The sequence below is a fragment of the Dermacentor albipictus genome, chromosome 7, assembly GCF_038994185.2.
Source record: "Dermacentor albipictus isolate Rhodes 1998 colony chromosome 7, USDA_Dalb.pri_finalv2, whole genome shotgun sequence".
NCBI classification, from domain to species: domain Eukaryota; kingdom Metazoa; phylum Arthropoda; class Arachnida; order Ixodida; family Ixodidae; genus Dermacentor; species Dermacentor albipictus.
The window spans coordinates 109,418,292-109,433,800 of NC_091827.1; the positions used below are offsets into that span (position 1 = coordinate 109,418,292).

The window sequence follows — 15,509 nt, forward strand, 5'->3', positions numbered from 1 at the left end:
GCCTCTTAGGCCGGGTCGAGAAGGTTGGCAAGTAATTTCACTGTTATTTTGTCTCTTCCCGGCGCTGTTCGAAGCTTCATTTTAGTGAGGGCCGCCTTCAGGTCGTAGAGCCCGAACGGTTGGTGCAGCTGCGCGTTCTCGGAACCTGCGGACGAGTACGCCGGCCCTCGGGGGTCCTGTTGTGTACAAAGGTATTGATCGCCTAGTTTGCATGCTAATTTTGAGATGTCTCTTTCAAAGCTATGGATAGCCCGTTGGAGATGTTTTTGTGTCTCGGCTCTGGTTTGAGTCGGATCGATCAAGGTACGAAAGAGACGCCAGGTGCCCCGGCTAGAGATTTGTCTAGCGGCCGTGTTGCATCGGTCCATCCAATTCGAGTCGGCGGGCTGGGCCGCGTACTCTGCTGCTCGTTGCGTGCGCTCGGCGATCTGATATTTGAGCCTCCGATTTTGTTTTTGGCGGCGCCACCCGCGGACGAGGCTGTGCCGCGCCTCCCATATAGGTGCACGAGGTGGTTGTCAACCTCCGGCGTGGCCTCCGATAGTTGCACTTGAGTTTCCGTCGAACAAAGGTGTGCAACCACTTCTTGTGACCACGTGTCGTAAACTTGTTCGTGGATAGGGGCCGAATTAGTGTAGTTTTGCCGGAACTTGGTCCAGTCGGGTAGGCGGGCTTGGGCGTGGGATCTTGCCAATGGTTTGTTTCTGACGGTTGTGTTTAGTATGCAGTGGTCACTGCCGAGGGTTTCCCCGGTGTTGGCCCATTCTGCGTGTCTAATGTTTTTGGTGACGGGAAGGTCCGGACACGTGTCCCCAGTCACGGAGTTACCCACCCGCGTTGGATGTGCAGGGTCGGTGTGAAGAGTCAGGCCCAGCGTGGACGCAAGTTCCGCTAGCTTGTGCCCGCGTTTTCCCTTCACGCACGTACCCCCAGAGGGTGCTGTGAGCGTTGAAATCGCCCACGATCACCAGGGGGTCCCTGCCCGCAGCCTTCAGGGCGCGACTGAAGAGGGCTGCGAAAGTTACATTTTTGAGCTTGGGAGAACAATAGATGTTGAGTATATGTAATGGTGCGTTTTGTTTCTTAAGCGGAAGAAGGGTGACCATCACATAGGAATAATCAGTATTGAGTTCCAAATCAACCTAGTTGGCTGCATAATTTTTCTACACGCAGATACAGGAAGAGGGGTCCTGCTGGAACGTGGTATAATTTGTAAGGGTGGCGCCGCTCCCTGGCTCCTGGAGGGCAACCACCGCGGGGAGTGAAGCGAATGTTGACAGGAAAAGCCGGAGGTCCGCCCGCTTGGCGCGGAATCCCCGGCAGTTCCATTGGGTAATTTGGATGGGGGTGGCCGAATTGTTACGGGGAGAGCGCCTAATGTGAGGGCTGTCCGCCATGGTCATTGAAGGGAAAGACCGATTGCAGGGATGCTGCTCCGGAGCCAGCACTCGCGGGGAGGGGAGCATCCTCCATTCCGGAGAGCGAGCTGCTGTCATTGTCCTCTGCTTCAGTTTCAATGGTGCGGCGCGAGGTTTTCGGACAGTGGCCAGACACGTCTTTGATAAGAATAAGATCGCCGGTTCTTCGGACGCCACGCGAGGATTGAGCGATGTACTGTGCGACGATTGTCGGTATGTTTTCAGTTATTTTGGCGATGGTGGAGGTGATTGCCGCGGAAATTTGACTTTCTAGGGTGTTGAAACAGCGTCTATGCGGGCCTCTAGACGGGCCTCAAGTGCAGCTTCCGCGCTCAGTGCTGCATTCGGAGCCGCGGGATCACTCTCCATTGCCTAAATTGCGGGGGTAGAGGGGGGAGTGACAGGCTATTTTGACTGCGATTCTAGGAGCGTAATTTTCTTGAGCAGCATCTCAATTTGGCCCTCGAGAGCTGCTATCTTGGCTTGCTCGGCACTGCGTGCCGCAGGAGGGGGGGGGGGAGGCGGTATGGGAAGAGGAGGCAGCCCTGCCCGTACAGCTCACCTGAGTTCCGTGTTTCACGGCGTTGGCCTAGGCACTAGCCTCGCCTCGTGGTAGCGACGTCGACAGCTTTCCAGTGCCGCCGTGTGGTGGCAGCTGCGTCGGCGGGGCGCTTGCCGGCTCCTCCGGTAGGTGGCGCCGGCTTCTCTGTGTTGCTAAAGCCCCTTGATAATTTGAAAGTAGCGCCATTCTGTGAACTTTGCCGCCGCGACGCCAACCTTCGCACATCCTCCTTGCCCGCCTCTCCACTCGGCGCTTTTCTGACCGATGATTGGCTGCTGCGGCCGGCCCCAGCAGTCGCCTTGGAAACGCGCGCGAAAGCATCGCTTTGCTTGTTTTGTTGTTTTTCTTCAGCGCCATGGGCAGGCCGTGTTCCTCAGTCGCGGGTCGAGCTTTATTCATCTAATTCGAACTCTGCATTTCGCACCGCGTTATGCCGGGTTGCTGCGCGTTTCAGTGCACAAGCCGGCGTGAAAATGGCTTCATGCTTTTCACAATTCCTCGAGGGAAGAACGACATCAGTCGCAGAAAAAAGTGGATTCACAACATCGGACGTAAGGAGTTCACTCCGACGAATCACACCGTCCTCTGCGAGGTACTGTGCATTGATTGGTACATAAACTAGTCTGTATACTTGAAACTTCTTGCGAGCTCGTCAAGAGGCTGACAATCTTGCTTAATTCTTGCTGTACATGAGTGTTATCGCGCGGCTTTTTGTTGTACCACCTGCCCAAAACTTTGTGAGCATACAAACCAGCTGCTTCGTTTCCTTCAGTTATGTTATGTTGTAAAATTTTAGTTGCATCTGGTGCGCTACTCTGAATAATATTTGTTCCTTTTTCACGCATATCGTCTGGAGGCTAACACCATGCAATGTTTCATGTTACTGGGTTCGAGGTTATGCTACTTGTAACCGGCGGTTTATATGAATATTTATATTTTCCGAAGTGTGTGCTATCCTGGATGTTTTGTGCGTTTTCCGTGTAACGTTTCAAGAGTCACCTGCAATAAAGATTGCATCTGGCCAGATATGTGCTGGTGTGTCACAGCGGCTGTGTATTCTATGCTCCAGACCTGTACTCTGCGTCTGAAATTTGTGTTGGGGTGGCGCGATGTTTTCAGTAAGTAGCTGAAAAAACGGGCAAAACCCTGCCCCCCTCTCAGATCTATGGTAATGGCTGCGGCTGGCAGCTTTTCCAGCTCTTACGAAACAGCTTTATTGGCAAATTGCAAAAGGAATGACATCTGGGAGAGTCATTAATGCCACAGATTGGAAGAATGATATGCAAAGGAGGACCAAAACTTCGCGCAAATAAGCTTTGAGCATCTTCTTGCCTGCTATGGATCTTTAGAGCGTTGAAGGCCTTCGTGTGACCGCCGCGACTGTGAAAGTCTACCGCGATACCGAGGTCTAGCGGCACGTGAGGAGCGAGTCAGCAGATATGCCTTTTAAGGCTGACTTTCATTCGCCATAGGTGCAATCTTTACAATTTATATTTAGTTATGCTATCAAAATAACGTCAGATTCTTAAGCTCTGTGTTTCTAAAATAGTACGAATTGTTTCCTTGAAACCGACCCAGCCACAGAATGGCTAAATCCTTTCTTATCGTCCTTTACAGCGCTGAATATTGCATCACCACGGGCGTCTGAAGCACTAATTGAATGCATTCGATGGGCTACACTGAATAAGTCCCAAAGACAGCATCACCTTCCCATCTCTTAATCTAGTCGTCCGTTGCCGTCAGCAATCATTCATAAATTTCAAGCCAACCCTTGGCTACGCTCACTTCTACAGTAGTCAATAAAAATATATCTCTCTTGAGAGCACGAAAAACTAGAAAAAAATTGTTCTCTTTCAAGCAGGAATGAAATTTCTATAGCCCAGTTATTAAATGCGCGGCATATGCATTACACCGAGGCCCCAAGCCTTTTAGGACTGAACCCCTCCCCCCATGCCCCCCCCCCTAAAAAAATCCATAATCACGTTAAAGCAAATTTCGCATCATTTTTGCGGCCACTGCCCTGCTTCTGAAGCTTCACGCACGCAATGACGTCCAACTAAATTACCGCAATCTCTGCCTGGCTCGACTGCAAAAAGATAGTGTCATAAAAAGTACTTCCGCCAAAATGCAGCGCTAGTTGAAATTGGATTTAACGGAGCGTCACTGCGTCGAAAAATATTAAAGAATGTACAAATTTAAATTAAATACTGTGCTAATTAAAGCTCTGCCCTGTTGAAGTGACCAGTATAAAGATATCAAAGCCAATGTGGGCTATATACAGTACGCTGCGATTGTTAATTCATGCCGCAAACGCGCACGTTTAGCGCTTTCATTGTTCAAACGAGAAGGTGATAAATGTGGGTCATGGTAGAGTCAAGCACACTGCATCCCTTTCTAGTGCTTTCGTTTAATAATAGAGCGAGAAAAAAATCCCGAAGTTAGGTGCGATCACGGGTGCCAGCTAATGCATCGGGCCGGCGAGCGCGCGATGGCCTGCGAAGCGTGCCGTGCGCAGCGCGCACAGCCGGCGGGCGAGGAGAATCGAGGAGGAAAGCGCGGGAGTGGAGGAGAGTGTCGCTACTTTCAAATTATCAAGGGGCTTTAGGTGTTGCTGTCGTCCTGGCTCGGTGACTCACCGGGGAGGCCAAGATGGCGGCTCTTCTTCTTGGCCGCCATTTTCCTCTTTGTCCCGCCCTTCTGGGCGGCCACTTTGTGTGTGCGGAATTTTGCCGCACACTCCCGTGAGCTTGTGGCGTGTCCACCGCCACAAACAGAGCACCGTGGAACACACTCGTGAGGGGCCCACACCCCCTCCACAAGCGGGGCTTGTTGCCCGTAGAGTCCGCACGTGTTCTGCTGCTTGTTGGGACAAGCATCCGCTCGGTGGCCGACAGCCCCACAGAGGCCGCAGGCCGGGATTGTCCGGTAGTAGGTTTGCGCTGGGATGAGGATGTTCTCATAGTGCACAAAACGCGGTTTCTCTCTCCCGACGAAGGTTACCCGAGCTTTCTCAGAGGAGCCGAATTTCCTCACCTCGACAACGGTGCCTGCTCGCCATTGCACCTGTTCTCGAAGCGATTCAGTGGTGTCAGAGTTGCTGACGACGATGATGCCGTGGCAGATATCGCCTCCGTCTTGTCTAAGGTATCCGTGGAGTGGAATCGCCCCACTCTCGGTGTTGATTGAGAAGTCCCCAAGGAGCCGATCTGCCGCCGCCAAGTTCGGAGTGTGGATCAATATCAGGTTTTGTTCACGGGACGGAAGAATCATAACAGACCTTGCCACCTCAGGCTCGAGGTAGGCCGTAATGGCGGCACCGTAGCGGTTCTCTGAAGAGGCTTGGTGCAGCGACACATGTTCGCGTCGCTTGAGCACGACCACGAAGTCGTCAGGGCCCGGTTTTGGAAATGACCGAGGCTTCCAGTTGGTAAGGGCCTTGCGTTTGCTTCCCGCAGCGCGCGAGGCGGGAGGCTGCGTCTTGCCGGCCGGTGTGCCGGAGGCCGGGGCGGCGACGGACGCCGCCGTCTTGGCTTGAACGAGCAAACGACGCGCGACCGCTTCATCGAGAGATTGGTGCCGAAATGTCGGAATAGGAGCGGAGTTTTGATCTTCTGATGCTGAAACCGTCGTCCAGGCCATGGCGTCGGGATCGTAACCCCTCAGGAATGACGCGGGAGCCGCCATTTTACTTCGCGAGGCCGGTTCCATGCCGTCGGGCGTCGGCGTCGCCGTGTGGCCTAACGGCGTCGCCTACGTAGGAGGGTGTAATTCGGTCGTAAAATCTTCAAAAGGGGTCCCACCTGGTGAACATTAGTATGTACGTAGTCCAGACGGTTTGCTGCGTCGATTGACGTAGGTCTTGCTGAGGTGCAGAGGATTGAGCCGGGAATCCAGCCGAAAGTCAACGGAGCCGATACACCACACGTCTTACGCCGTCGCGCTATCAGCGTCCTTCTGGGCCCCGAGGCGACGGAGGCGGGCGCCAGCTGGAGGTATTGCAAGGAACTCGGCGCGCCGATACGTGGCCCCCCTAGGACACCCGCGCGCCAGCGCGCGCAAATGGTGGACGTTGCGGCCGGTTTTTGAATGGTAGAAACGCTAAAAAAGGGGTTTCTTTGAGTTTTCGCGTAACAGAATTATGTTTTCTCGTATAGTCAAATTGCAGTACGTGAGCGACCATGTCTGTAGGTTGCGTGTAAGTCATAGTTTACGATGTTTAGACGTATTTTAGCTTGAGAAATTCAATTATTCCAGTAATTTCTTGCGTCGCATGAAGGGCCTCGGTATTGGTGGTTGGCAAATCTTTTTGCCAAAATGACGTCTGACGCTGCACGCCGACGCCGGATTTTCTGCGGCACAGGCTCTTTTATGCTATCACGTTAAAGAACTGCGGGGCCCTACCCATTCCGCGCGCTGGGAGAAAAATGAGGAAGTGGCATATTTTACCCCCCCCCCTTTCCACCTCCTTTTTTTAAGGCGTACACCTTCAGTGGCTCATGAGCGTCCGGGCGTAGTCTGTGGTGGACGCAGGAAAGCGGTGATCACCGGCGAGGGGAGCAAGGAGAGGAGGCGCCATGCCAGTAGCGCTGTGCGCGTGTGTGTGTGTGTGTGCGTTGTGCGCTGTGCACCCCGCAAGGGGCAGTCCTCTCCCCTTTTTTATTTAACTTATCCATGAGAGCTCTTTCCCAAAAGCTGGCCGAGATTGAGGGTATCGGTCACGCCTTCTACGCCGACGACATCACAGTCTGGTGCGAGGGAGGTAGCGACGGGTACATCGAAGAGAAATTACAAACAGCGATCACAGTCGTTCAGGAGTTTCTCGCGAAGGCAGGACTCTGCCTGTCGGCTAATAAATCGGAACTGCTACTATACCGACCCACAATCGGTGCAAAGAAAGGGACACCTCCCGATATCTCTATCGCCACCGAGACCGGATCCGTCATTCCGGTAGTACACAGAATCAGAATCCTGGGCATGTTCCTGGAGGAGGACGGCAGTAATGACTACACCTTAGAGCGCATCGCAACCAAAGCCGATTCCATGACAAAGTTAATCACGAGGGTGGCCAACAAAAAAGGGGGGCTATCGGAGGATAATCTAAGGCGACTCTTCCACGCCTTCCTAATCAGCCACATTAACTATATAGCCCTGGCCCATAAATGGAGCAGAAGGGACGCGGCCAGAGTATACAGAAACAATAATTCGCAAGAGCATAAAAAAGGCACTGGGTCTCCCACAGAGCACCAGTACTGAAAGGCTGCTGGAGCTAGGTGTCCACAACACATTTGAAGAGATAGTCGAGGCGCAGCAGATGTCACAAGTTGCAAGACTGGCTTCCACGGAAGGCGTCAGACAGCTACTAGCGCATATCGGTCAAGGTTCGTGCATCACCAAACAGAGGGAGTGCGCGCTCCCCGTCAAAGTCAGAGAAATGTATTCAGTATCTCAGATACCTAGAAATATGCACCCTCAGCACAATTACGGCAGACGTAAAGCGAGGGCCAGGGCCCTCCTTAGCCTGGCGGCTAAGATTGAGGACAACGTCGCCTTCGTCGACGCTGCGCAATACGCTGCTTCCAATCATTTTGTTTCGGTGGCTACATCGCTGCGCGGGGAGCTGCTGACGTCGCTTACGCATCAAAATGTGAACGCCGACAAAGCCGAACAGGTGGCTGTAGCCATCGCCATGGCCACCACGAACCGTTCCACTGTCTTCACAGACTCGCGAGCTGCCATTAGAGCATTCATGAAAGGCTCGGTATGCAAGGAAGCCGCTCGCGTTCTCTCTGCAGCATCTTGGACAGGCAAAAAGCACTTAATCTGGTTCCCCGGTCACATGGGCAGCGATGCTCATGAAGCCGTCCCCAACGCCAACGAACTTGCTCACTCCCAGGCGCGAGATCTCACCCGCCGCGCCGGAAGTGCGCAATCGGAGGCTGGGGGATGGCAATGGCACAGGGACCCTCTCCTTACTTTTAACGAGGTCTGCAGGCACTATCAGCTAGGGCGTCGGAAGTTTCCACTTCCACACCCACACCTAAACAGACCACAGGCAATCACCCTGCGGATGCTGCAGACGGAGACATATCCGTCTCCATTTATTAGCTCAAAGTTCCTAGGTGGCATCAACCCGGGCTGTCCGCGCTGTGGACATCCCAGATGCACTCTTACGCACATGCTCTGGCAGTGCCCCGACTTGTGCGGGGGCTCAGGGTCTCCCTCTTCTGAGGAAGACTGGCTCCGGCTCGTCACCAGCTCCGCCAAGGAAGAGCAACTCAGGGCTGTCCAGAGAGCCCGCGATATCGCCGAGAGTCTCAACCTCCCGGCTCCGTCGTGGGTGCGCCCCGCAGACGCTGCCCCCTAACGGGGACACTCATCGTCTTCTCAGGACCAAAGTAAAAGTTCTTTGTCTGTCTGTCTGTCTGTCTGGGCGCGTGGGAGAGCGCGGACATGCGCGTGTGGGTGCGCGCACATCGGCGACAAACCTTGCAGCCATATGGCTGGGACTGCATCCCATGCTCGCGGCCACGGCGGCATGGGATGCAATGGACCAGTATTATCCAGATAGTACAAAGCATTTTCACTCCGATCCTTGACGTCATGCTACTGGCCTTACTGCCATAGAATCTAATCGGGCTGCTCCCGAGTAGGCAACAATGATGTTGTCGCCACCGCTTTCGTCACGCCAGCCTTGGCAATGAAAATTCTGGACCAGTAGTACGACGCAGTGAAGAGGCCTTTTGTTATCTAGGTGGTGTTGGTCCAACACGATTGCGAAGCAACGCCGAGTTCCGGCGTCAGCGTCGCAAAGAGTGACGTCAGGGCCCCTCCTTAGACCTTCCTTCCACCTTGGCCGCAATCGTCAGCTCCCCTTGTGCCCGGTCGCAAAATGCGCAGTTGCTGCCGGAGCACAACGCCGCCCCTCCTCCCCATCACTCCACGCCCTTTCGCGCGATGAAAGACGGCACGTTTGTTCTCCGCTTTCTTCCTTCGCGCCCTCTAGATTGAGACACGATCGCCGCTTCATCCTTGCACTGTTTCACTCGCACATACAGCATACGGCGCGTGGCGACAATTTTATCGCCCTTGGACTTCACAAGGAACCTCACGGCGACGCTGACGACAAAAGTGTGCCCGAAGCGTGTTGTTGAATATTGTGTTCCACGTCCGCCACGTTGGCCCAGTGAGTGGTGGCGCTGGCTAGCATTCCGGGGTCTAATCATGTACCCGCGCACAAATACCCAAGAAAGGGGGAGATAATGATGGCTGCCGCGGTGGCTTTATTGCTTAAAGGGACACTAAAGTGAAAAATGATTTCTTCTGCATCAGTAAATTACCGTTCTACAACACCAAAAAGACCACTCTTACAACGCTAAGACGTTTGGTTAGCCAGAAAAAGCGCAAGAACGAAATACGGGTGGCGACACCTACTTGAGTTCCCGCACCTGGAGGCTCTGACGTCATGGATTTTGATGGCATGTTCAAGGAACTACCAATTATATATAGTGGTACAGATTGACTACATTATGTTCTAAAGAAACCAAATGTTAAATATGGCAAGTTTCGGGAACCTTTATTCAGCCAACGCGGCCCAAATGCGAAAACATACTTTGGAATCCCTGACGTCACGCTGACGTACCGGCGCTGGGGTTGCGGCGCGAAATTCAAATACTGATACTTGGACCTTCATTTTCTCATCTAATAATCAAACCTTTTTTTTTACATGACTGCCTGCAGGGTTCTCAAACAATGCTCCATTAGTCTAAACTGATTTATTGTTTCCCTTTAGTGTCCCTTTAATGAAGCAACGCACGTGTAAGCTGGAGGGTGGGGATTATGCTCGAGCCAGCGGCGAGTTGTTTTTAAATGTGCAACATTTCTCGGCGAACGTTTGCCAATCAGACAGTATCTATTTAGCCGCCTACGTCTTGGTGCTCTCATGATCGTTTCGTTAACTTGGTATGTGCCAATATTGGCATAGTATGACAAGAGTGTAGGACGAGCATAAATGATAGATCGTGACATGTGCGTCATGCAGGTCATAAAACAACGGTCACTTCGTTATTTTGGTAGACTCCTCGCACACTGCTTCGCACAACATCGATTCCCGCAGGGCGTTGGATCTGCCGGCTTGTTTCGTCCACTTTCTTTTGCCCTAATTGATCATTTCTACATTAGAATTAAACAGAAATAACTTCTCCTAAGTCTTCTGTGGGCTCATTGTATGTTTCCGCGCATGGTGTATACATGCAGTGTCTCAATGAAATGAGCCTACATTATTAGAATTTCATTCCCACATTTCGATGCGTGACAACCGAGGCGAATATGAAAGGAGACAACTGTATACGAACGGGCTGAGTAACATACTAGCAGCGTAGTTTGAATGCATTAGATAATATAGGTCGGACATAAAACTACTCTTAATGAAAGCTTTACGGGAGTGAACAGGGCGGAACTGCTGCGCCAGGTCACATGTTATTGCAGGTATCACATGGCCCTAAAAATTTGTCGCCCCGTGTAAACTTCACCAACATTGATGCTATTCTCGTTACTGACGAAAAATGATCAAGACGTCCAAGCTTATTCGCCTGTACGCATTAACGTTAACGTTGCGTTCCTTTAAAATGTGAAAAATGTTCGTTTTTATAGGTTTATTCTTAAAGCGCTTTATTTTCTTAGGCTCACTTGGGCAGTGTGTCCTTGTCTACATCTTTTCAATAAAACAGTTCAGCTTATGATTAAATAGCGCAGAAAACGAATAAAAGATACAATTTCTCATTTAGTGCCTGTATATTTTTATATTTTGTTCTTTGTGGAGGCGTTTGTTCGAAGTTTCGGATAGGAAAGAAATAGTCTCTGCTATTCGACTTACATTCGATTCGAGAAATGATGATTGATGTTGGATATTCGTTTGTGGTCGAATGCCTTAACGAATGAGGACTGTAGTTGCAGTCTATAGTGATCAATACGGATTCAAAGTTAGGCGCTTGCGAATGATTCAGCCTGCAAGAGAACCGCGGTTGTTGCTAAGATGCGCCACTTTTTGATAAAGTGCGTGGAAGAGAGGACTTCGCCAGAATAGCCTACAGTCGTTGAATAAGCATGCCGTGCCTTAATAAGTATACGAAATTGGTGCCTCGATTTGCGCCAATAAATTTATTATTTAGCCAATTTCCCCGCGTCTGGATTCTTCGAAACAGATGTACGGTGCTGTAGTACTACAGGAGGGCGAATCAGAAAGCATTTGCCTCTATTTTTTTATTAGCCAAGATACGGTGCACACAGGTAATTTTGCCACTATTTTGCCACATAGTCCTCACATCGGTTCAGACATTTTTCCCACCGCAGCACTAAATTTGGGAAATGTTGTCAGACAGCGAAGCACGTGGTTTCACCGAACGCTCATTGTCATGCAAGTTTTCATGGCCTTTTGCCAACTCACAACACCACCACTTCACACTTCTCCAAGCGAGACGTCTTTCCCCATATGTGGGCTGCATTTCCCTGCGTACATAGATGGGCCTTCGCTCCTTGCTCCAAAGAAAACGAATCACGCTTCGTTGCTGGTGCGCCGTGGACGTGAAGCACAACCGCCATCTTGAACAACTGACAGCAGCGCCTTGCCGTGGAGCTACCGGCAAATAAGGCTGGGCTGGTCCAACAAAGGTCCACAGCGGCGAATGGATATGTTGGCTTCGCAGTTACAGCAGTAATTTGGCTAAAAAAAATAGGGCACAAGACTTTCTAATTGGCACTCGTACTTGACTACTCCAACAAGTACTACCTGCATCTGGTGATGCGGCGTTCCTTCGTTTTATTAGTCATTGAAATCGTACACCACATACGATCACCCTTCAGTTTCTTATTTCCAAGCTCTTGAGTGGGACCTGACATTCAATTACCGGCATAATAAGTCAGCGTGATCATGCCTCTTTTTTTTCTTTCTTTTTTGTGCCAAAGGGACTCCAGCAAACATTCTATTTTATTCGTTTATAAAGTGAACATATTCCATATTTCATTCGGTATTCGCGGGCCATTTATCTCGATTATTCATATTCGATTCGATTAATTCCTTCTCTGGTTTCTACGCTGCTCCAATGATTAACTAATACCAACACGTTTACCTCCTCAGCAGTTGTGCTTACAGTTCGCAAATAATTTGTTTATCCCGTAATATCCGGCACCCCTATAAACCACGGCAACTTTGAGAATGTACACGCGTGGCCCATATACAAGTCCACTGTATATTTTCTTTTAATTCGTCAGAACGATGATTCAGCCAGTTCGTATTTAATGAGGCGAGGTGTTGTCGCGCGGGAAATAAGGGGATTGAAGGACACGCGCGGATTCCAACGGAAATTTTATATAAGCTCGTGTTCTTTGAATAAAAAAAAGTTTAGTTGGTATGTCGGCGCTTGTGCTTTGCCCCCGTTATTTCGGCGCCACAACACCTCGCATAATTTTTGTTTAATAGCCCAAACGGATAGCTTCCTCTATTCCAATTGGATGGCAGCTTTGGAGCGTAAATGAAGGTCATTGTCATGCAACACATTTGCAGGGACGAAGCACCTTCATGAAAGTGTAATGCCGCAGCCCAATCACCAGTTGAGAAAGTTCGTGTTCGTTAATCTTCAAAACACAGAACCAGGCGTAACCGAAGACGCGTATATAGCCGACTGAAGTGGGACAAAGGCGACGGCGCATAACCATATTTTATGCACCCTCGCTCATCAGCGAGCGCCGGCTTGCAATCCTTGTGGTGAAGCTGAGTGCATAGATCACGTGTCGTGACGCACTTTCGGAAAGCAATTATCTTGACAATCACAGTCGTTCTTATCTGATACAATCTGCAGCACTGCATCGACTACTCTCTGTCGTTGTATAACGCCGTCGCGCGGTGGAAATTGCGCTGAACGAAAGCGCAGGTGTACCTTCACCGCCCCACCCGTTCTCTCTTGTGCGCCCTTGTATAATTCGGTAATATTACGTTTTTGATACACTAGTACGCTTATACTAGCACATAATTGACCTTTATTGCCGCTGAAATATTGCCACTGGGATTCTTGTTATACGAAATGTATCTAATTCTTTGTGTGCGTGTATGCGTGTGACTGATTTACGTTACACATTAACTGCAGCTTCCAGCCCCTGCCGCCTCCGCCCGTCTGCTGAGTTGCTTCTTTTGTGTTCTTTATGTTAGTGCTCGTTGCGACTATAGAGACGTGCGAATATTCGAAATTTTGCATATTTGGTTCTGTAACGGTATAACAGATAACAGTGTTTACGGCAGAGAGCGAAAAAAAAACGACGAAAGTGGTGAATGATGTCACGTAGTAGTGACGGTGAAGAAGGCAGCAGAACTTTGATTAACGAAACTAGCATTTTATTGGGCGAACTTGTGCCCTCAAAGGCAGACTACACTCAAAGAACGATAGTGCCGAATACACTCGGCGATTGTCGTCGAAAATTTGATGAGCGGGTCAAGCGCGTCGGCTTTTACACATCAGTCGTCGAATGTTCCAGAGTAATCGATGGCACCCGCGTGCCTTCCACAAAGTTCTACATTATTCACGTCGCGCACATATGCAATCAGATTGCACAAGGTTCGGTCACAGACAGCGGATGGAACCATTGATAACATTCCAGGAACTTCCGACACATGCAGGCAAGTCCTGCGCTGTTCGATAACATTTGTTAGGCGGTGAATTAAACGTGTCGCCCGATAAAGACAAGTACACGTGTCAATACCCCCCTCTTAAAGAGCATCTACCCGACGCGGCAAACAAACGAAAATAATAAAGAAGAGCACTCGTAGCAAAGAAAACAACAAAATAAGGAAAGTTCGTCAGCCTCCGTAAAAAGCTTCAAGACGCACCACGTGGACCACTTCAGATCGTACACGGCGCAGCTGTAAATGCGAAATGCCGTGTGGCACGACCTCATAGTCCAGTGCGCCAATACGTCGGATGACCTTGTAGGGTCCGAAATAGCGTCGCAATAGTTTTTCACTCGGTCCTCGTTGGCGTATCGGGGTCCATACCCAAACACGGTCGCCGGGCTGGTACTTGACGAAGCGTCGTCGGAGGTTGTAGTGTCGATTGTCGGTACGCTGCTGGTTCTTGATCCGTACGCGGGCGAGCTGTCGGGCTTCTTCGGCGCACTGGAGATAGGTATCGACGTCAAAATTCTCCTCGTCGGTGATGTGCGGCAGCATGACGTCGAGCGTCGTCGTCGGGTTCCTGCCGTAGACCAGCTTAAACGGCGTGATCTGTGTTGTTTCTTGCACCGCCGTGTGTTAAGCGGAGGTTACGTACGGCAGGACGGCATCCCAGGTCTAGTGTCCGACGTCGACGTACATTGCTAGCATGTCGGCGAGTGTATTCAGGCGCCCCGTAAGGCCATTCGTCTGCGGGTGGTAAGCCGTTGTCCTCCTGTGCCTTGTCTGACTGTACTGCAGAATGGCTTGGGTGAGCTCCGCTGTAAAGGCCGTTCCTCTGTCGGTGATGAGGACTTCTGGGGCGCCATGTCGCAGCAGGATGCTTTCGACGAAAAATTTTGCCACTTCGGCTGCGCTACCTTTCGGCAGATATTTAGTTTCAGCGAAGAGCGTGAGGTAGTCCGTCGCCATGACGATCCACTTATTTCCCAATGTTGACATCGGAAACGGTCCCAACAAGTCCATCCCGACCTGCTGAAAAGGTCGGCAAGGAGGCTTGATCGGCTGTAGTAATCCCTCTGGCCTTGTCGGCGGTGTCTTGCGTCATTGACAGTCTCGGCATGTCTTGACGTAACGGACGACGTCGGCGGTTAGGCGCGGCCAGTAATACCTTTCTTGTATCCTCGATAGCGTCCGGGAGAAACCGAGGTGCCCGGCGGTCGGATCGTCATGTAGGGCGCGCAGTACTTCTGGACGCAGCGGCGACGGAAGAACAAGAAGGTAGTTGGCGCGGACTGGTGAGAAGTTCTTCACGAGTAGATTGTTTTGAAGCGTGAAGGAAGATAATCTGCGCTTAAATGCCCTAGCGACAACGTCGGTGTGCCCTTCCAAATAATCGACGACGCCTTTTAGCTCCGGATCTGCCTGTTGCTGTTCAGCGAAGTCTTCCGCGCTTATTATTCCAAGGAAGGCGCCGTCATTCTCGTCATCTTGCGCCGGCGGGTCAATGGGGGCGCGTGATAGACAATCGGCATCAGAGTGTTTTGGTCCGGACTTGTAGGTTACAGTGATGTCGTATTGTTGTAGTCTGAGGCTACACCGCGCCAGTCGTCCTGAAGGATCCTTTATGTTCGCTAGCCAACACAACGCGTTATGGTCGCTGTCGACTTTGAATGGCCTGCCGTATAGATGAGGGCGAAATTTAGCTGTAGCCCAAACGATGGCGAGGCATTCTTTTTCGGTCGTAGAATAGTCGCCTTCCGCTTTTGACAGTGCCCGGCTAGCGTAAGCTATCACCTGTTCGGCTCCGTTTCTCCTCTGGACTAGAAGGGCACCGAGGCCTAGGCTACTGGCGTCAGTATGGATTTCTGTG

General features: G+C 51.0%; 1 protein-coding gene and 1 pseudogene across 2 annotated transcripts in view; one reads left to right on the forward strand and one right to left on the reverse strand.

Annotated features, from left to right (window-relative positions):
- Positions 1-15,509, forward strand: part of LOC135903459 (sulfotransferase ssu-1-like) — a 79,008-nt gene that overhangs the window by 13,791 nt on the left and 49,708 nt on the right. The window lies entirely within an intron of this gene.
- Positions 6-5,664, reverse strand: LOC139047891 (uncharacterized; annotated as a pseudogene).